The 22515-nt window shown below is 38.4% G+C and overlaps 2 long non-coding RNA genes across 3 annotated transcripts; both read left to right on the forward strand.

Moving 5' to 3' along the window:
• The first annotated feature begins 857 nt into the window (after positions 1–857).
• Positions 858–16104, forward strand: LOC131300598 (uncharacterized). The gene is made up of 5 exons (XR_009191006.1): positions 858–1131; positions 7657–7722; positions 9968–10163; positions 14290–14843; positions 14926–16104. It is a non-coding gene; the product is annotated as an uncharacterized LOC131300598 (long non-coding RNA).
• On the forward strand, positions 1240–4423 carry LOC131300600 (uncharacterized). Of its 2 annotated transcripts, none has more exons than XR_009191008.1 (3): positions 1240–1260; positions 2147–2941; positions 3842–4423. It is a non-coding gene; the product is annotated as an uncharacterized LOC131300600 (long non-coding RNA). The 2 variants fall into 2 exon arrangements; XR_009191009.1 differs by having other exon boundaries at positions 4289–4423.
• Positions 16105–22515: the final 6411 nt, after the last annotated feature.

Below are 22515 nucleotides of genomic sequence, written 5' to 3' on the forward strand. Positions count from 1 at the left end.
ATTTGTAGACCAATTTATGGAATCGGAAACTGTATTGTATTTTGGGGTATTGTACATACGATTGTGAGGACTTTGTATTTCAAATGGTATTGTTAATTTATGTTGAAAATCGTGGGCGTGACAAAAAAGAATTACTGTACTTTGTTTGGTTCAATTCTCATCTCATCTCATTTTTCTCTCTTCTCAATACTTTTTTTTTTCTATCTCTCTCCATTCATTACCACTCATTACATCAAAAATAATTTTTAAAAAGTTGAACCAAATAAGGTGAATATTTTTTTGTCTAGTTTCTCATTTGGGTCCAAACGTAGGTTGCTAAATGGGAAACAACACTGGAATGTGGCGGGGTATTTGTATCCATGCCCAAAACATTTACTCTTTTTCCACCAATCGATTTTTACAATACCATAACTTTTCATTCCAACGGCTCAGAGATTCGCATCACGGTGCTGTGCACCTCACTGCAGAAAACTAAACCCAAGAATGTAATGCTAACATATGTCCCTAGGGCACAAACAAGACCCTTGTTGAATTTATAAACCGTTATTGGAGATGCTAGTAAATTACTCTTCACACGCGCTCTCTGTCTCTCTCTCCCACGGCCACACCCACACAGACAACGGCCACACCCACACACGAAAACCCTCACACACGAAACCCTCTCCTCTCTCCATCTCCCATGGAAACCACAAACTCTAAGACCACCACTCCCAACTTCCATCTACCGCACCACCACATCCCCAATTGAATCGATCTCCACAGATGATTGCCGCACAATTCCAGAGTTGGTTTATGTTAGGTTTTCGACCAGGAACTTACATTTATCTACTTCTATTAGGCTTTTTTTTTTTTTTTTTATATTATTTTCCCTGTGTCTTCTTGATTTTGTGTTGATTAATCAGTTCGTGTTGATAAATTTGTCAATTTTTCTTCATGGGTCCAGAAAAATCTTCACCTTGGAGCCTGCGATGGGACGGCGTAGGGATGGTGCTCCGCCATAGCCAACTCAATGGGCTACCGTGTAGGGGCTTAAGAGAGAGAATAGATTTCTGCGCCCTCGGTATTTCTTATTACCCCAAAAGCAGTGTTCTGCGTTGCCTCCATCTTTTTTCGTCTCTTCTTTGTGTGTGGGTAAGCCTTTCATCTGATTTTTTCTGCGTGAGGATTTTACACTGCATAGTCATTTTGCCTTATTTTGTTGCAGTGTGGATTCCTCTTCTGCTTTCATCAAGGCTCCCATTGCGTTCTGTGTGCGTAAAGGTAATGATCGGCTCGGTGTTTATGCCTTTGTTGGGTGGTGTTTGTGTTCGCGTGTAAAAATAGATGTTTTCTTCGTTGGGGGGCATTTGGGCTAGGGATTTGGGTTTGCTCCTCTGTTGAGTGTCCGTTGTTGTTTTGACATAAAAAATGTAGTGCTGAAAGAAGAAGACAATTATTGTTTTATTTCCATTACTCTTGCCAACGAATAACTGTTGTAGGGTAACAAAATTAGTTATTTTGTCAAAGCTGAGCGGGCTTTTTCGAGTTTGTTCTGTTGATGGACCTGTGGATTTCTTTGCGCAAAAACTCCACAGCAAAAAAGAAAGAATAATGTAAAAAATCAGCGGTCTTTTTTGAGAAACTGGCTTGGCGTTGTGGCCCTCTAACTTGTTTGTACTTGTGATTTTACTTATGCATGTGCTTTGTGTGTTTTTTTAGAGATGGTGGCCTTTTAATTTGTTTTCGTGGTACATGTGCTCTATTTCGGTTGCTAGCACTTGTTAGATGATGGCATGTGGTTGCTGTACTTTATATTTGTGTTCGTACAACAGATTTTCGATGGTAATAACATGAAATATTCCATATTATCACATGAGATCTTCACCAACGAGCTCTAAAATCTCTATGCTATGTTTAATATGCTTATTGTGATTTTGTACTATATAATTCTCATTTATTGCAATCTGTAGTAATTACGAGGATTTTTGCTCCAAACAATTACGTCCATTACTATGTTTGTTGCTGCAAGTGAACATTTCTTCGGCTCTGTTTAGGGTTGAAAAATCGGTGAAAGGTTTTGGATGTTTTCTTTACTATTTTTAATTTGGATTAACATTTGAGGAAGGAGTGGAGATGTTGCTCGGTTTCATGATTATAACCAGTGCAGTGCTGGAAGGGGTGCTCATGTTAACCTAAAATGTGCAGAACGAGCTCGTATTACTGTAAATAATATTCCAGGTATCCTTCTCCTTCTGTGAGCTTCTGTAATGATTTATCCTTTTGCCTAAGCAGGCATCATGGTTTGGAGCTAAGAAGGTATCCCTTGAGATTTCTAACATTGCCAACAATGTCTTCAAAATTGCGTCCCTTGAGAGTTCTACCATTGCCAACAATGTCTTCAAAACGTGAGACATAAATTATGTAAATTTTGCTTAGAACTTGAATTTGGTGGGGGGTAGGGGAAAAGGAAAAGCAAAAGGAGAGGAATGTTGAAATGTGAAGGAAAACCGTTTTCTTTGTTTTTTTTGGGTTTTCTTTCAATGTTCTAAATCTCTTATCGGAAACAACTATTGTTAGGGTGTTACTTTTAATGAGTTTAACGTGCTCTATTAGCTTCATCAAGGCTTGTAGTTTGTGTTCTATTTCGCTTCACCTTGCTTCACCTTTTATCTCATTTGCCTGTTGAATTTAGGCACGTCTCCCCTTTTGCAAGTTCATGGTATAGGTCAAACCCGCATTTTCTCATCTAAATTGGACATCCTCATTCGATGTCTCTTTTATCTTTCCCTTTCCCATCATAATTGAGTTGCTTCTCTTTTGCTAATCTTTTATGGTGGCTCAGCTCTATATTATGTGGTGTGGTTCCACTAGATGCTCATTTGTTGTCTTTCTTATTTAACGAGAAAAATGGTGGAGAGGATGGGTGAGGCAAGCCAAGGATAATAAAAGGAAGAAAACCTAGGTATAGGGTTTGCTTCAAACTTGAAAGTATTCAATGGCATATTTTTAAGCTGCTTTTTTTTTTTTTTTCCCCGTTGACTGGTTGGTAATCTTAGGTTAACAGTTGTCTCCATTAGATTTCTACAAGTTTTTTTTTTTTTTTTTTTTTGGGGGGGGGGGGGGGGGGGGGGGGGTGGGGGTTGTTTAGGCTAAAATTTACCTTTTTTCCCTTCTTTGAAAGTGTTAAATAGGATATTTGATATTGGCATGTTTATTGATCTCATTTGATTTTGAAATTGGCATGTCTAACCATATATAAAAAGGAACACTTTGGCAATTAGATGGCTTGCCATTTTTGTCCAATTTGGACAATTTTGCCCCTCAATTGCTGGTGATGTATTCTTGGCCGGTTGTCCATACTTGTCATTTGACTTCTTGTGCTGGGTTCTCATCTCAGTCGTATATGGGTTCTCATTTCAGCAATATATTTTCCTCGTGGTTCCCGTTTAGCCACATACTAGGCCTTTGAGAAAGCAATATGCCTCTCTCTCTCTCTCTCTCTCTCTCTCTCTCTCTCTTGTCCATTTGCTATTCTTTATTGTGCCATGGCTACCCACCCAACTCTTTCTTTCTTACGTTTTGGATGCTATGATGATTCAACTGATCGATCTGAACTCTCTTGAAGAGTTGAATAGGTAAAGCCTGTTTAGATCAATATTTATATATACACATGTGTATGTATATGTGTATTTGAGGAGAAGGAATGGGGTTTGGATCATATCCAACCCTTTTCGCTTGGCTTCCGGTTTCTTGTTCATGATATTTTTCTGTCTCCATCATTAGGAACAACAAGCGCTGCAAGCCGGACCATGAACCCATTAACAACTGATGTTCAAAGAATCAGTGATGATTAATTTTGCAGGGTTAAAATCAGGTTCTGAGGACGGACTTGTTTATTGGCGAGGCAACTCGTTGCAGCCATGACAGAGTCAAGGTCCTTGGCTTGATTCAAGTAGATCTCAGCCTCACCCTGTATTTCATACACCCACATGCACCTATGAATCCGCCTATCCGTTCACTTATGGACATATTGCTTCTTCTTTTTTTGTGGAGTTTTAATGAATCCCTATACACATTGATACTCCTATGTTTTTGGGCTGTTTTTATTATTATTTATTATGTTTCTGTTTGAATTTTTGTTGGGGCTCTGATTTTCTATGGGGTTTTATTCCTGTCTTATTTTGGGTTTTTGGCTTGTTTAGCACTGGGTCTCGCCTTGTGATACTCTTGCGTTGACAGCTACATGATTCCTGATTATTTTCTGGTTTCTTAATTTATTTTTGTGGGGCTGTTTTTTTGTGTTTGGTAGGTGGAGCTCCAGCAATAGGTGAGGCATTTTTTATGATCTAAGGGAAGGGATTTCTTCTCTGTAATCATCACTCTCCCTGTGTTTCAAATGGATTGTGCTGTAACCCAACAGGAATTTGAGTTTGTTTGCATCTTGGATCAGTTAGTGATCCTCAAATTTTATTTTATAGCTGCAAATTTGGATTCTTCACATTTGACTGAGATAGATATGCTTGCGATCAGATTCATTTCACTTGCATTTTGGTTTCCATTGCATTGCTTAAAGTGATCCCACTTTACCATAATGGAAGCCTTACTGTTGGAAGTTGATTGTTTGTCAAAATTTATTTCTCAAAGTATTCACCGAATTTGATGTTTAAGCTTTTTTCGGAATTTAGCATTTAAGTTAACCTTCAATTTGATGGCAGCCCTAGCTGAAATTCCTGGTGCTGATTCCGATTCTCTGAACAAATTTTTTTTTTTTTTCCAGTTTGGGTCTTTGGGAAGATTACTTTAGATATCAAAATAATTTATGAGGTTTTTAGTATCTTGAATGGTTGTATTCACATAAGATCTTGTGAAACTGTCCTCCTTTGACTCTTCCGTTCTAACTTCTACCATGGAGGCTTGAACTCATTGCATTATGATGCTGCTATGATAGGATGTCAATCCTTTGATGAATAATTGGAGTACTATAGAGAAGTGCTCATAGGAAGTTGTTAAGGTGATAAAAGTTATTTCCACCAATCTAGGCCTTATGGTCTTTTATTCTCATATTCTCACTTGTTGGAAGCTAAATGAGTTTAAGTTGCAAGCAATGTATCTGGTTTCACTACTCTGTTATGTTGTGCTTCTTTCATTTTAATATCTTTCATGTAGATATAGCTCAGTAAAAATATTTTTGAAGTATAATATTTTTTTTTCCTATGATCTTTGTGCATGGAAATTGTTGATGTATCTATGCATGTGTTAGGTACTCTACTGCAATTGACATGATTGATTTGGCTTGGGACTTGGGAATGCTTGTGGACCCATGTAGAAGTAGCTTTGGAAGTGTGTCATATATTTGTACTGTGTTGTTTTTTATTCAATTTTTATGATCTTTTGTGGACTCTGGTTTGTGGGGTGCGAATGTGTATGTGAGTTTTTCCTGTTTGTTCTTTTTGCATCTCACTTTGAGTGATCGATGAAATTTATGAAGCGCTCCATTGGGTCACTAATTTTGGAGGACACTTTTTTTCTTCATTATCCACTATGTTGAGTGAACATAGATATCTTCTTTTCATCTGATTTATTTTCAACTCGTGCTAAGCTGCTGTAATGTTGCCTTGCCAATGGTGGCAAGCTTCTATTCTGTTTTATTGAGCATTTGTTTCACATTGTGCTATCTGACTGAGTCAAATTTTTTTGGGTGTTGATTTGAGAGTAGAATTGACTTTCCGAACTTTGCTATCGGAAATTGAGTGTCCTACTTATCCCTCTCTTTCTCTCTTCCTTCTTTCTTTTTTCTATTTTTGGTAAAGGTTTGACAAAAAAATTCTAATATGATACATAAGTCATGTAGCAGTAATCTTGAATCCGTATGGTGGTTTGTATTCTTTATGAGTTGGCAAACATCAAGCTTTAAATTGACGCATCAGTCATGCAATGGATGTAATTAGTTTCATCAAGGCATCAAGCCTAATATTCAAATTGATGCATCAGTCATGGTTTGCACTAGGGCTGTCCACGGATCGGATTTGGTCGGATTCGGGTCGGGTTGGACCCGACCCGACTTTTTTCGGATTACCAAAATGTCCACCCGAGCCCGACCGAAACTCTCGTCGGGCTCCGACCGAAATGCACTCGGATTAAATTTGTCGGGTTCGGTCGGATTTGGAACTGGCTGCAAACAAACAGATCGAAAGAGAGAGAGAGAGAGAGAGAGAGAAAATGCGTTCAACCCAGAAATTGTTCACTGATTACATAGAACCCAGAAATTGTTCACTGATTGCATACAACCCAGAAATTGTTCACTGATTACATAATACAGCTTGTCAATGGTTTCTTTTGATTCCTTGAAAACAAGATCACGAACCAAAGATTTTCCATGGCTTCCTTGACAGAAAATGCTTTCAACTCTGAAACCTTAGCATTCCTACAGAGGGAAGGAGAGTGAGAGAGATGAACGGGAGAGAGAGGGAGAGAGAGATGAACGGGAGAGAGAGGGAGAGAGAGATGGACGGGAGAGTTCAAGATCGATCGAGAGAAAGAGAGAGGAGAGATGTACCACGGTGGCCGGTGGGTCGATCGGCAGAAGGAGGAGTGGCGGTGGACTGGTGGTGGTGGCCGGTGGGAATTTGGGGGCTGTGGGAGAGAGAGAAAACGAGGAGCAGAAGGGAGGAGGAGGAGGAGACAGGAGGAGTAACAGAGGAATTTGGGAGCTGTAATAGATCTAGGGCTTTTTTTTCCTTTTATACACGATTTCTTGGTCGGGTCGGGTCACCCGAGGAATTATATGGTGCACCCGACACCCGACCGACATATCACGAAATCTGACTAAACAGGCCCGACCCCGACCCGAAAGAGTAATCAGATCCGTCCGTTGCATGTATTTTCGGGTCAGGTCGGTTTGGTGGACAGCCCTAGTTTGCACTAACTAGGCTATTAGCAGAATGTATTTTATTTTGTTCTAGATGTAAAACGGCATCTTGGGTTTGTTTTGTCATCAACATAAGCTAAGTGAGCCACAGTTCCTTGTTAGAGTTATCTTCTCGGTAGCTTTTTTAGTTTGTGCTACAATTTGGGTAGCAATTGACTTGTCAATATAGAAACCATGCTTAGGCTGATTATGTTTATTCTATTTCTTTTTACTTTTTCGAATTCATCTTGGTTTGATTTTTCTCCATAGCTTGGAGTCCACCTTTTTGCAAGGCTTGGAATTATGACCTATCACAATGAAATGCCTAAGCCTTTTTGATTGTTGATCTTTAAATCAGTTATGATTAACTATGAGCTATCCTAATTAGCACTTTTTGGTTTTTCTTTTGCTATATTGATCTACATTAAAGCTTTGCATGATTAGATGCTTTGTGCCGTATGGATAGCGCTTGACAGCTAGAGTACCACATTGGTTTCTTGATTTTTCTAAATGGTTTTTGGGGCCAGCTTTGCTAAACGGTTTTTCTCTATTTTTGGTAGTGTTAATGAATTGGTTTCCGCTTCTTGAAATCAGTTCTCTCATTACTATGAGCTATCCTAATTAGAGCCATTGTCACTGCATCTCATCTGGGTTTTTTTTTTTTTTTTTTTTTTTGTGAGGAATTTACACTCCAGAGTATATTTGCGGTTTTGCATGTTGCGTTTGTTGGCTTAGTGTTGCCTCAGTTATTTTGCCTTCTTTTGTCGCAGTGTGGACTTCTCTTCTGCTTTCGTCAAGGCTCCCAGGCTATTCCATTGGGTTCTGCGTGCGTTAAGGTAATGATCAGCTCGGTGTTTATCCCTTTGTTGGGTGGTGTTTGCGTCGGTGTATAAATAGCTGTTTTCTTTGTTGGGGGACATTTGGGCGAGGGATTTAGGTTTGCTCCTCTGTTGAGTGTCCTTTGTTTTGACATAAAAAATGTAGCGCTGAAAGAAGAAAAATTATTGCTTTGTTTCAATCATTTTTGCCAATGAATAACTCTTGTAGGGTATTTGGGTTTCATTCCTGCAGAACAAAATTAGTTCTTTTGTCAAAGCTGAAAGGGATTTTTTTCGAGGTTGCACTATAGAAGGACCTGTGGATTTCTTTGCGCAAAAACTCCACTTCTAAAAAGAAAGAATAATGTAAACAATTAGTGGTCTTTTTTGAGAAACTGGCATGGCGGTTGCTGTTGTGGTTCTTTAACTTGTTTGTACTTGTGATTTTATGTATGCATGTGCTTCGTGTGTTTTGTTGAGATGGTGGCCTGTTAACTTGTGTTCGTGTTGCATGTGCTCTATTTCGGTTGCTAGCGCTTGTTAGATGATGGCATGTGGTTGCTGTACTTTATACTTGAGTTTGTATTACAGATTTTGGATGGTAATAATATGGGATATTCCATATTATCACATGAGATCTTCACCACCAAGCTCTGAAATCCCTTTGGTCTGTTTTCTACACTTTTATGATTTCTAAGTTGTAACGATATTAATTCTCATTTATTGTATTTTCTAGTAATTATGAGGATTTTTGCTCTGAACAATTACACCCATTACTATGTTTGTTGCTGCAAGGGAACTATTATTCGGCACTGTTTAGGGTTGTTGAAGAATCTGTGAAAGGTTTTGGATGTTTTCTTTGCTATTTTTAATTTGGATTAAAATTTTGAATAAGGAGTGGATATGTTGCTAATTTTCAGGATCATTACCGGTACATTGCTTGAAGGGGTGCTCATGTTAACCTAAAATGCACCCAACGAGTTTGTATTACTGTAAATAACGTTCTAGGTATCCTTCTATGAGCTTCTGTAATGATTTTTCCTTTTGCCTGAGTGGGCATCATGGTTTGGAGCTAATAAGTATCCCTTGAGAGTTCTAATATTGCCAACAGTGTCTTCAAAATTGTGTCCCTTGAGAGCTCTAACATTGCCAACGGTGCCTTCAAAACCTGAGACATAAATTAGGTAGACATTGCTTAGAACTCGAATTTGGTGGGGGTAGGGATAGCCGGTAGCCGGGTACAGGTAGGGGAAAAGGAAAAGGAAAGGAATGTCGAAATGTGAAGGAAAGCCGTTTTCTGGGTTTTCGCTCCTACTTATTGAAATGTTGGAAAAAGAAAAACATTTTGAAATGCTAAGAGATCCTGGTAAAGAGAATGAGGATTGGTATTTAGATCTACACATTATCACCTATTTTGATTATTTTGTTTTCGTCTCCTTGTTCTGTGTGGTAATCAAGGATGGTCTTTGTAGAATATGTTTGCTGGCTTAGTACTATGTTAGTGTCACATCCTGTTGCAAGCTGCAATCTGGGTAGCTTCTTTGCTTCTGTAAAAGGAACTGTGATTTTTATTTACTGTTCCTGTTAGTTAAACATGAAAAAATAACTTCACTGATTGTTGTAGACTCTTTGGACCTTTTTAATAACTGCTACGTGAGACACATTGATATGCATTACTAAAGCAAAGTTGCTTTCTACGTGGCTTGATCAAGATTTCGTTCACATTCTGTTTCATTATTGGTGGCGTTAATAACTGCTGTGTCATTTTTATGAACAAATTGACAAGCCTTCTATACAAAAACAAATGAAAATTTGATTCCCTGAGAGTGGAAGAAGTGGGAGATCTGTTTTAACACTCAAGAATCTGGAATTTGGATTTGGGGATGAGGTAAGTAACATCCACAAGCGCCTATAAAGGAATACCTTTCCAAGTTGTGACTTACACTTTGGCATGGTTGGACGAAAATTCCCCTTAGTTTGGAAACTAGGGGGCTTAATCCAACTCTTCTTGGTTCTCAGCGTTTTAGTAATTTCACGCTTTAAAGTGGTGGGGCATAGCCACTATTTAGGTTATTTACAAATTACTTTAATGGGTTTTTGGATTTTTGAGGTTTTTCCTCTGTGTCCTCTTTTTTACATACTATTTTGTTCTTTGGTGGTGTTGGGTTAGAGGGTTTTTTGGTAAAATCGTGTTCCCAGGTCACTATGTTCACGTTAATTTCGGCTGAAATTCAGGATTGCTGTCTCTCTCTCTCTCTCTAAGCTGTGAACCACATCGATGATGATAGCAGACTCGATGCTGAGAGTTCAAGATCCCAATATCGATCGATTCGTCTTGCTCCCGTGTTTGATTGATCGTCTTGCTCCTGTGTTCGATTGGTTCGTTTTGCTCTTGCCTGACAGACTCTGAAAATTGGGAACTGGAATGTTTTTGCATGCAATGGATTCAATTTTCTAAGGTATTAGATTTGAAAAGTTGCATGTGTGGTTGTGCGAACACACGCCTTTTCTCAGTTTTTTGATTTGTGCATATTCTCATCTCAATTTTTGTTGTTGATGTACTCCTCATCTCGTTTATGATAGGATTTTGGTTGGGGATTTAGAGTCTTGTTTCATTACCTTTGGAAATAGTTACGAAGTTCATTGATAAAGAGTTGTTTTCCTGTTGATCTAGATGAAGTCTCGTTCAATATTATCTGCTAATGGGGACTAACATTTTACTTTTCTCATCATTGATTATTTATGATATCGCATTGATCTTGTAGGGGGTATAAGCAGCGCAAACACTAGGGCAAGAACGGGAATTAGCCAATTAGGTATAGAACGAGAAGTTTAAGGAGATCTATAAGTTTCTCCATATTCCTGTTTTGTTGGACATTTTCTTTTTGGATGCTTGTGTAATTTAGCAGAAGCCTTATATTGTTTTAGACTTTTGAGGGTCTAGGTCTCCGTGAGGAAACACTTTGAATCATGTGTGTGATACGGTGATACCCATGAGCATAACACTGTTTGGGTTTTTGGGGTGGAAGAGATATAAGACATACTGTAACGCCCCGAATTTTGGGTACGTTAAATAAGTAATTTTATTGAAAATAAACTGAGTCAGGCTCTTTATTACAACAAAACTTAAAAGAAGTACTTTTATTACAAACGGAAGGGAACTAAGGTTCCTAACTACTGCTCCGCTTGTTCTTCCATCCGGGCCAGCTCTTCGGCTCCAAAGGCCTCCAAGGTGTAAAGTTCACTCTGTTCATCTATGAAGTCTGACATATTATACCGGTGTCGCCACCAATATAATAGGCCAGGGTCACCAAAAAGGCAACACCGTGAGCTAAAACGCTCAATAGAATAATCCAACCCTCTAACCCTTAACTTACAACAATTCAACACATAGTCAAAGAATTTCTCATAGCATGCTTATCTAGCCAATACTAACAACAACACATTCGTATACGATAAACATTCAACGTTGGTGTCTAAGATTTGTGGGTTTCTCCTACGTGACTCCTCGTAGACCGTGTCAACATTTTTCCACATTTCATAAACGTATCACCTTTTCAAAAACTCGTTTTTAACACACCCAACCTCGGTTTCGCCGTTCCGGTCTCCCGAGTATCCTCACAATGGTTCCGCCGTCCCGGGCTCCCATTGGCACACATTGCATTGGCTCCGTAACGCGGATAACCAAGCACACACCCAACCTCGGTTCCGCCTTTCCAGTCTCCCGAGTATCCTCACAATGGTTCCGCCGTCCCGGTCTCCCATTGGCACACAAAACACACACCACACAATGGGCTACTACGTCCGGCCACATTGTGGTTTCCAAAACATTTCACACTTTTCAAAATACGCCCTTTCATAAACCACACCCTAGATGTCATGTTTCTACTTTCACGATTTCCGTGTCTCGTTTCTCATGCATAGACTCCGCGGTGAGACTTTTTCACATACGATATCATTCATTGTAGCATTCAATCTAACAAGATCATCCATTTTAAACTACTTGACATGCTTGATTCACTTAATAACGAACATCATGCATTTCATACGTTTCCAACAAAAGATAACATTATCTACTTTAAATGCAATGATCAAGGTTACTTCCTAATGAACTTATATTTGGGTACAAGACTATATTTGGGAAAGTTGGTAAGGATAACTACTTGGGATGGAAGATAAGGAGATCCTACCTTGCTTCTTGGCGGTAGTAGTCGGCTAAGAAGATTTGGTCGTCGGTTTTGGATTTCGGCGGCGTAACGGCGTCGGTTTGCTTCGAAAGGAAAAGAGATGCACTTTCTTTTCCTAGAAACAACTTTCTAACTTAACTAAGCTACTTTAAAAGATCTAAAAGTGGTTTTGGAAGGTGGTTTAGTGGTTTCTCTCAAGAACACTCAAGAACATAAGAAAGCAAGAACTTTGGAAGCAAGAACTCTTGAAATTTCTAGAGAGAAGTGAGAGCAATGGTTGAAGGTGTGAGTTTAAGCTTGGAATGACTTGCTATTTATAGGCCAAGGCTCCTCCTCTCCCTCTCTCAACCGAATTCTCTCTCTCTCTCTACATCTTTGATTTCTTTCACTTGTCAAGCTTGATTGAAAGCTTGATGGGTTAGGCCATGGGGCTATCTAGGCTTGCATGGCTAGTCTTAATACCTTGGATGGGATTTTCGGAAGATATGTTGGAAAGGAGGAGACATTGGTACAAGATTCTTGGTTTAAACAATTGAAAGTGGTACAAAGGAGGACAATGGTGGTAGATATGGAAGATATTCATCTTCCAAGTTTGAAAAGATGAAGAATATCAAAGTACAAGTCCCATCTTTCTTCTCCTTCCTTCTCTTTCTCTCCCTCTCCCTCTTTCTCTCTCTCGGCCTCTCTCCTCTCTCTCTCCCTCACGACTCTCTCTCTCTCCTCTCTCCTCTCTCTCCCTCATGCTATACATATATATATGTATGTACTAAAATGTAAGAACACAAATAAATAAAAGGGTACTTTGGTACTTTTAAAATCTAAAAGGATTTAAGGTCAAGATTTACCCTTTAAACTAATATAAAGGTACGAGTACTTTAATTAATATAATAATGTACTTTTGTACTCCGGGAATCTTAACAAAATATTAGTTTATTGAGCCAAGTACTTTGTTGGAAGATGAACCTATTACCCAATGGATAATAAAACCCCTAACGGTTATTAACCAAAGGATAATAAGGTACGAGTACTTTAAATCATAAATTAAGTTTTTGAAAAAGACTACATGTCCTTTTGTTATTACACATGTGTTTATATATATATGTACTTAACCAAATATAATAAAGGAAAGGCTTTTGTCCACTGGGTAAAGATTACCCTAACGGTTATTGTCCAATGGACCAAAGTTACTTGGGTACTTTTATTAGAAAAAATAATCAAAAGTACTTTTCAAATAATTATAAGTGTCATTTTTTAAAAGATCAAAGTACTTGTTCAAATCTTTCAAAAATCCTTTTAATATAAAGAATTGGGTTTCTATTATCCAATGGATAATAGTTCCCCTAACATTTATCGTCCAAAGGATAAAGAATAAAACCAAAACAATAAAAGAAAATAATTAAACAATTTCTAGTCTAGGGTTCAAAAGGTTCAAGATGGGCAAAACGGTCCATCTATGGTTAGGGAAAAGTAACTAGGTGACTTTCTAGTTTGGTTACTCCATCAAGCCGGTTAGAAGCTAACTAGGCTTGCTAAGTAGGGCTTGAAAGTCAAGAAACGATTCTTGAGGGCTAAAGTGTAATTAGGGTTTCTAGTCGAGGGGTAAGATGATAAGGCGATCGATTGCTTAAAGACCAATCGCTAATAATTAATATGAAAACCATCGAGCAGTTAAGAGAAATTACGAAATTTCGAATAACAACGAGATTTTTTATTGAATGAAAAATCGGAGTTGTTACACATACGGAGTACATAGTAAGTGAAACGAAAACAAGAGGACAAAAGTGAAAGCGTTTTTTTTAGAAAAGGGAAGAAATTAGGGACAAAAATATATTTCTTTCATTTGAACATGAACTAAACAAGAAATGAAATATTGTTTCAAGTTTCTTCTTCAATATAGGATTTAGACCATACATCTATTTTCTGGATATTACAACTCATGAAACTTTTGTCAACAGGTACTTTTGCCCTTTCGTAACCCATGTGTTTCATTTTTAATTCGTTTGCAGAAACTTAGATATTTTTAGGTTGGCATTCATTTGTGCATCCCCCGATGCCACATTTATAATTATGATGCTGCAGTGAAATTATATTTCAGATCTATTTAGAATACTAGAATGCTTGTTGCAAAGGCACAAGTGCTACATAATATGAGTGTTTTCCTGTATACATCTTATGCTGACAACTAATGCTGCATGTTTCTTTGATGACTACCTTTTGTGTTTTTAATAGGAAGATACTACGGGGTGGAGGTGGATGAGGGTTCTTGTACACTAAATTAATGGCCTTAGTTTTAATCAAAAGAAGAATCATGACTATATATATCAGTTTGATGCATCTGTGACTATCCTTGAACTGATTTTTGGTGCTGTGTACTCACTGCTTTACATTTTTCTTGCAGACTACAGGCATGACAAGTGAAGCTAAACTACGTACACCTGTGACAATTTCAAGCTCAATGCCAATCTCAACCATTTGCATCACTGACTTCTGTGAAAAGTGCGATGGCATCATCCTCAAAAGAAGTTAAACTACATACACCTGTTCATATGTATGCTTCAACAAACATCGACGGCACCTGCTGGAGTTGATTATGATGAGTTTAAGGAGGGATTGTCCCTAAATTCAGGGGAACAAGTATCAGAATCTAATCATAAAGATATATTGGGCCTCATGTCTCTGCTGATAGGTCATCTGATGATGGATATAACTGGCGTAAGTATGGGCAGAAACTTGTCAAAGGATGTGAATTTCCACGGAGCTATTACAAATGTACACATCCTAACTGTGAGGTGAAGAAGATTTTCAAATGCTCTTTCGATGGGCAAATCAAGGAGATTGTGGAGGGTACACATTATCATCCTAAACCTCAACCTGCCCGTCGATCTTCTGCAGGTGCTATTATGTCCTACCAATAGAAAACTGATAAAGTTTCGTCTTTAACAGCTGAAGAAGGTAAATAAAGAGACTTTCCTGTGTTTTCTCTTTTTTTAAAATTTATGGTGTACTGAAGTGATTCCTTGTTGGTTCTTTGAAGACAAATCTGGCGTAATTGCTCGGATGTATTCTCACATTGAGCCAGATGGGACCCCTGAGCTATCTCCTCTTGGAACAAATGATGATATTGTTGAAGGTGCAGTTCCCCAATTGAATAGCACAAACGATGAGGTTGATGATGATGACCCATTTTCAAAGCGAAGATGATGATGTTTAAGTGAGGCTGTAGAGTGTTTTATCTGTATGTTAATAGCTGTGTTCAACTGTCATGGTACTAACTTCGATTGAACTGCCCAAATTTTTTCTCAAGAAGTTTGACAGTATCGGTTCTGATATCACATCAGTACTTAAACCAATTCGTGAACCACGTGAAGTTGTTCAAACTACGAGTGAGGTTGATATTCTTGATGACCACTATCGATGGCATAAATATCGGCATAAATTGGTGAAAGGCAATCCTTATCCAAGGTATGTCTGAGTTTCTTGACTTTGTGCGGAACTAAAAGGGGGAACAGAGAATGGAGCTTGCGTCCATGCATACGGATTACAAGGTCAAACCAGTACACAAGGCAGCCTTACCCCACTTTTATGGAGAGGCTAATTCCTGAGACACGAACTCACGCCACAACCCTAGGGTTGGATAACACTTATGATCGTGCTAGGTCAAGACCTCTTTGTTAGCATCAAAATGCAGATTTATTTTCCTGACAAAGTAATGCTTTAAGTCATTTGACCCATCTAAAACCTCCACTGTTGCCAGCTTCTGTTATTCATTTGGACCAGTCAATTAGAAATATCATAGTTAAAGCAAGTCCACTAATGAGTCATTTAGGCTGCCAAAGCCATGACTTGGCAGTTGGCAAAATCTAAGTCCACGTGTTTCGATCTTTTGCTACAAAGCCATCTTTGGTGCGGTGCCAAATTTGGCACCGACTTTGATTTTGCCAAATCTCCCATATCTAGATGTGAGATTGTGCCAGAATGACACCAAATTGGTACAGCAGGCTTAGCAGCAATTTTTTTGTGTGGCCTTTTTGGACACTGTAACAAGCCAAAAATGGCTTTGGCAAAGTCACTTTTATCTATATGTTGTTTGAACAACAGATTAATGGTAGGTAGTAATCTTTAATCACACTATTTGAACTACTCAACTGAGCCATGGTCAGCAGCTTTTCTAATAATCCTTGGCCCATGCTGCCAATTTCCCTCAAAAATCTAGGTAGCCAGACACCTTTATTCTTTGCGTTTCGGTTATTAGATACTTGAATGAGGGCTTCGAGAGAGAACCCCTGTAATTTTGAGCATTATTTTTGGTTTTGAGATTGACTTATTCATGGAGGCTGAATAGGTTATTAATGGAGCCGCGCGATCACACTTGTCCGTTTCAGTTGAGATATGTTTTTACACTTTGACCAGTAATAGATATCTATTACCGCTAATGGATTGTTTTCAATCCGGATCGTCCAAAACACTTTTGGACGGTCGAGATTGAGCTACGGAGGCTCTGTAAATAAGATTTTCTCTTTGGTTTTAATGGTGTAGAATAAAATTAGTTTGTTCAATGATGAAGGGAACTGGAGCAGCCCTCTTTGTTCTGTGTTGGCTAATTTAAATTGATAGGCACATCTTTGGCTATTTGATTGTAGTCATCACTCATTTTTTCCCTTTGTGCCATGAAATAGAATTCCATCCAGGGAATGCTGATAATATATTGGAGTTTTTTCAAAGTTTTTTGGTTTTTAGGATTTTATGTCTCTCTTCGCTTCATGTGGAATGTGTTTTTCTTTCTCACTTTTGCTGGGAAATGGAGATGAGTTTATTGCTTGGTAGAATATTTCCAATGAAAGTTGTCGCAATAGAATCCCAAGTGGAAACCCAACAAGTTGAATTATGTACAACTTTTAGGTCACTAAAGCTGTGTGATAAAAACCTGATTTTTAATTATTTGATTTTTCATTGTCCTTTAAAGATCGAGTCCATACCGCAATTTCGGAGGAGAGTGACTTTCTACAGTAGCAGCAACCAAAATTGCCCTTAGACGTTTGAGTTGATCATGTTGCATGTATTTCTTTGTCTCTCTGTTTGTGTATATGGTATCTATAGCATAGCTAGGTTAGTTGGCAACAATGTTTATCTTACTGCTTCGCTACTTTGGTTGTGATGGTCAAAGAAAACCAAGGACTAAACTGATCTTTCTCTTCAGTTATCCATATATTTTTCCGAGTGTTGAATTTTGTGATCTCTGGGTAGCTTGATTAGTAAATATCTGTCTTCATTATTGTTTTCTATCAGGTTGGGCCCACTGTTGAACATAGATCCCCTATTGAAAGGATGTAATTCTGCCTATATAAGTTAGAGTTGCCATGCTTGCTGAAAGGTCTTGAGCAAGCTGGAAGCAAGAGAGGCTGTCAGCATTTGGAATCACATGATATGGCTGAAAGGATTGGGCAACTAACGTGAACCAACTATAATTTTCCAGGTAATACTTTGCTGCGACGTTCTTGACTAATTTAGTAGGTTGGTGGCACCAATGGTAGTGCTGCTACTCTTTTGTTCAATTTGTTGGTAATTATGTACGCACGTATTGTTGGTTTCTTGGTTGACTAATACAACGATTTTCCTTTCTATTGGCTCTGGATTGGCTTTGTAGAGAGAGGTTGAGTTCCTAAACCTCTGATGGTCAATATTTAGAGGTTTGTAGAGAGAGGTTGAGTCCCTAAACCTTTGATGGTCAATATTTAGAGGTTTAAGCAATAAATGTTTGATTGTTGGACTGGAATAGGTGGGATTCTGATCCTTGGTCCAGGGACATCTATTCTCATGTAGAAATTTTGCTCCATCCCATTATCCATTTGGTCTATCATCTCAAACCTTTGTCACTTACTTCATTTTGGGAGAGTTTACTTCTTTAAAAATAGGAACCTGTGATGAATAAGATGGGCTTTATTTTACATCAACTTGGGATGCATATGGGTTTAATTGGGGACCACTTGCAAATTGCAATATCGACAATAATGATTAGTAGTATTTTATGATATGGTGTTATTTTCTTTTTGAATTGCTATCTTACTGATTTCATGTTCCCCCAAGCAGAAATACTGCTTAGAGTCATTCGTTGTTGTTTCGCCTCCCATGACTTAGATTTGTGCTCACTCTGTGCTTCTTTTGTTCTGTTAAAATGGTAATGGCTATGAGAGTTGATTATTGCTCCCATGACTGAGGTGATTGTTTCACATAACTATTTCAGTAGTTTTAGTGCCACCCAACGGCCACATCAAAGTTGTTTCTTTTTTGAATGCTGAATCCTTTTTTCCCCTCTCATGTTCATACAATGGAAAGTAATGAGGGGAAAGTAGGCACAAGTTTATGAATACCGAGTCTTTTTGAATATAGGAAAAAGTTATCATTGGAAAAAACTGATGGTTTATGCAAGAAATTCATGGGATGGCTTGATTTTTGGCCACAAAAAATAGGTTGAATCGAATGTTCTTTTGAATTTTGTGTCTCATATTCTTTGATTAGGGAAGCTGGAAATACCACTATAAGCGCATTTGTATATTTCCTGGGAAGTTTTTATTACTGTGCTTTTTTGAGCCTATGGTAGGTCATTTTTTTGTTTCTTTGTGTTCTTTTTGTCAATCTATTTTCGTCCTTTGTTGTTTGAATCATGCATAACTAAGGTACCACTGGGATACACCGATTTGCTAATATTGGTAAGGCCGTTTAATATGAGAGACTCTAATATGTAAAAATTAATCTCCAACTTCTAATTCTTGTATTTGTCATTTCTAGGAGCTGCCTGAGCGATTCAGATCATCTTGTGAACAATATGAGTATGAAGAGTTTATACTTCTTTCAAAAGGAAAAAAAAGATGGAGTATCCAAAATGTTGGATTTTTCGTTGGCAATGGGTGGAGATTATTTGTTCGTGAACATAGCCTATCAACCTACCACACATTAGTGCTCAATCCTAACATCGATGTAGACTTGAAAACCTTAAGTACTCTGGCTTTAGTTAGCAGCTCTTTTAATTGTCAGCTTAGCTTTGGTTTTTCATTCCTCGGCCGACACAGAATTGGCAAATATAACTTCATCTCTTTAGTGAATTTTGACAGTATAACATCTCCTCCCTCCCCACTGCAACATTTTCTTTACCATCTGTACATGTTTAACGTCTATACAATGCATTCCAGACAAATCAACTATACATGTTTAACATCTACATTTTAAACGACGCCATGTTTGCATGCTCAAAACAACAATACAGTTTTGAACAATTTTACTGAGCACGCGATTCGTGTGAAGCACGTTGTGTGACACTAGTAATGAACTGAAAGAGGACAAAGGCTGACGAAGTTCAGCTGTCTGTTTTTGATTATTGTACATGTTATACTTTCTTTGTCAGGTGTTTTGTAAGAAGGCTGGACATTGAAACGGGAAAATTGCCATTATTGGCCCAAAGAGTGCGGAAAGTGTTCTTTGCTTAAACTTATTATGGGGTTTAGAGAAGGCTATAGGAGGTGAAGTTCTGCTTGGGGAACACAATGTTCTTCCAAATAATTTTAAGCAGAATCAGGTGTCTACTTGTGAGTTGTTATCAGCTGGGTTCTTATAGTTTTGTTTGGTCCATTATTTCTCTACACGAATAATTATTTAAATTAGGCTGAGGCATTTGATTTGGATATAACAGTGCCTGAGACCGGCGGAAATTGCGGATGACTGGCAAACTGATGATGTCAGCGGGCTCCTTGGGCATTGCAGTTTCAAAGTTGATATGATTGATAGGAACGTATCCCTCTTGACTGGTAGTGTGAAGGTTAGCACTCATGGTTTTCTATTGTCTTCGTTTTCATTAAGTGATCGCTTTACTTTTGTGGTTACATAAGAATCTATCTTTGAAAGTTCTGAATCTCTTATTGGAAACAACTATTGTTAGGGTGTTACTTTTAATGTGTTTAACGTGCTCTATTAGCTTCATCAGGGCTTGTAGTTCGTGTTCTATTTCGCTTCACCTTGCTCACCTTTTATCTCATTTGCCTGTTGAATATTGGCACGTCTCCCTTTTGCAAGTTCATGGTATAGGTCAAACCCGCCTTTTCTCATCTAAATTGGACCTCCTCTTTCGATGTCTCTTTTATCTTTCCCTTTTCCTATCATAATTGAGTTGCTTCTCTTTTGCTTATCTTTTATGGTGGCTCAGCTCTATATTATGTGGTGTGGTTCCACCTGATGCTCATTTGTTGTCTTTCTTATTTAACGAGAAAAATGGTGGAGAGGATGGGTGAGGCAAGCCAAGGATAATAAAAGGAAGAAAACCTAGGTATATAGCTTGCTTCAAACTTGGAAGTTTTCAACGGCCTATTTTTAAGCTGTGTTTTTTTATTTTTCCATTAACTGGTTGGCATTCTTAGGTTAATGGTTGTCTCCATTAGATTTCTACAAGTCGTGACTAAAATTTAGCTTTTTTCCCTTTTTTGAAAGTGGTAAAGATGATATTTGAAATTGGCATCTATATTTTTTGGAACAATTTTTATATAACAGGACCAAACCAAAGTCCTCAAGGGGAGGAACCCTTACAAGGGAAACACCTCACTACACTAGGACAAACCCTAGCTGTAGAAGGAAAAAAAAAACCTAGAAACAGAGTGAATAAATCAAGACTGTGCAAAGGAGGTCAACATTTAAACCCCACTCTAGAATCAAACAAATATTTGTAGTAGACCTACTAACATGCCTCCAGGAGGTCATACTAGCCGTAACCTCCTCCAGAATCAAATGCACCACTGAAGTAGAGTCATGGCCAATCTGTTGAAAAATCCTTCCATTTCGCTCTTTCCAAATATTGTACACTGAAGCAGCAAGGCAGAGCTTGAATAGTCTTGATTGGATAGAGCAGTCCTTACAATGAGTTAAACCCCAGTGAATCTCATCCATGAGAGCACGAGAAGGAAGAACAAACCACACTTAGCTTTCACAACCTCCCAGATATCAGAAGTAAAAGAGCATTCAAAAAATAAATGTGAATGGGACTGAAAACCACCCTGACAAAGGATACAAGAAGTGTCATTGACCGGACCCCAAGCTCTTAGTTTGTCATTAGTAGCCAACCTACCAAGAAGGGCTAGCAATTGTATGAAAGACCATCTTGGAATGTGCCACCTATGCCAAACCATATTAAACCAAAACACCTCAGGCCCATTAGAGCGAAGTGCCTGCCACGCTGACCTAATAGAGAAAGAACCATTTACAGACAAAGTCAACATGTGGGATGTGAGGTTAGGATCTGTGGAGGCCACAATTTCTCGAACAATAGGAAGCCTCATTCTATGTCATCTCCAGGTCCCATTATGAATAATAGAACTAACTGTTGCATGAAGAGACCTACCAAGGTTGAAGACCACTTGATTCCCATATCTCTGAAATAAAGGGCCAAGGGTATGCCAATTATCCAACCAAAGGAAGGTGCTTAAGCCATTACCAATGCTGGATAGAATAAACTTCTGACCTACACTTCTCAAACCAAAAATCTTTCGAAGGGTCCAAGAGGAGTCATTGGGAAGGTTCATTGACCAGATACAACGATTTTTAATCACACAAGAATGAATCCATTTGACCCATAAGATATCTTCCTTTTTACAGAGAGCCCACAAGAGCCTTAGCATAGCAGCCCGATTCCATTCTTTAACTCTTTTGAAACCCAATCCTCCTTCACATTTAGGAAGACACACAGAAGACCAAACCACCTTAACCCCAAAAGATTTTAGCTCCACCCCTTTCCAAAGGAAAGCACTTAGCATACTTTCTATTTCTTTCATAATCTTCTGAGGCAGGATAAAGATAGAGGACCAATATACCTGTATACTAAACAAGACAAAGCTAATCAGCTGAGCTCTGCCTCCAAAAGAAAGCAATTTATTTGACCACGATTGAATCCTTCTGAGTATTCTATCCTTGAGAATCACACAATCTGAATGTGTTAGCTTAGTAGAAATTAAGGGCACCCCTAGATACTTGACAGGTAAGCAAGCTTCAGGAATATTAAGAATAGCCCTAAGATCCAACTTCATATCAGAACCCACCCCAGCAAAAAAAACAAGCGCTCTTGTTAAAATTTGGTTGCAAACCTGAAAAAAGATGGAAATCCTCCAACACTCCAGCAATAGTAGCGAAGGTCTGAGAATTAGTCCCACAAACAATAAACATATCTGCAAAGACTAGATGAGAAAGGTTTATAGCTCACATTTAGGGTGGAAAGAGAAAACCCCCGTACTAATTCTGGATGTCAACAGAGCAGAAAAAACTTCCATAATAAGCAAGAAAAGATAAGGGGAGCTAGGATCCCCCTTTTACCAGCAAAATAACCTTTCAGCTCTCCATTTATAAGCACAGAAAACTTTGAGGTAGTCACACAAGCTTGTACCCAACTAATATAGAGGCTAGGAAACTTCATACTTCTCATAATCCCAAAAAGGAAATCCCAATCAACACTATCATACGCCTTCATCAAGTCAAGCTTCAATGCACATCTAGGAGGACCTTGATCTCTATGGTATCCCCTAACCAGTTCTTGCATTAAGAGAATATTGTCCATTATAGACCTACCTTTGAGGAAGGCAGATTGAGAAGGGCC

This window comes from Rhododendron vialii, chromosome 9a, assembly GCF_030253575.1.
Source record: "Rhododendron vialii isolate Sample 1 chromosome 9a, ASM3025357v1".
NCBI classification, from domain to species: domain Eukaryota; kingdom Viridiplantae; phylum Streptophyta; class Magnoliopsida; order Ericales; family Ericaceae; genus Rhododendron; species Rhododendron vialii.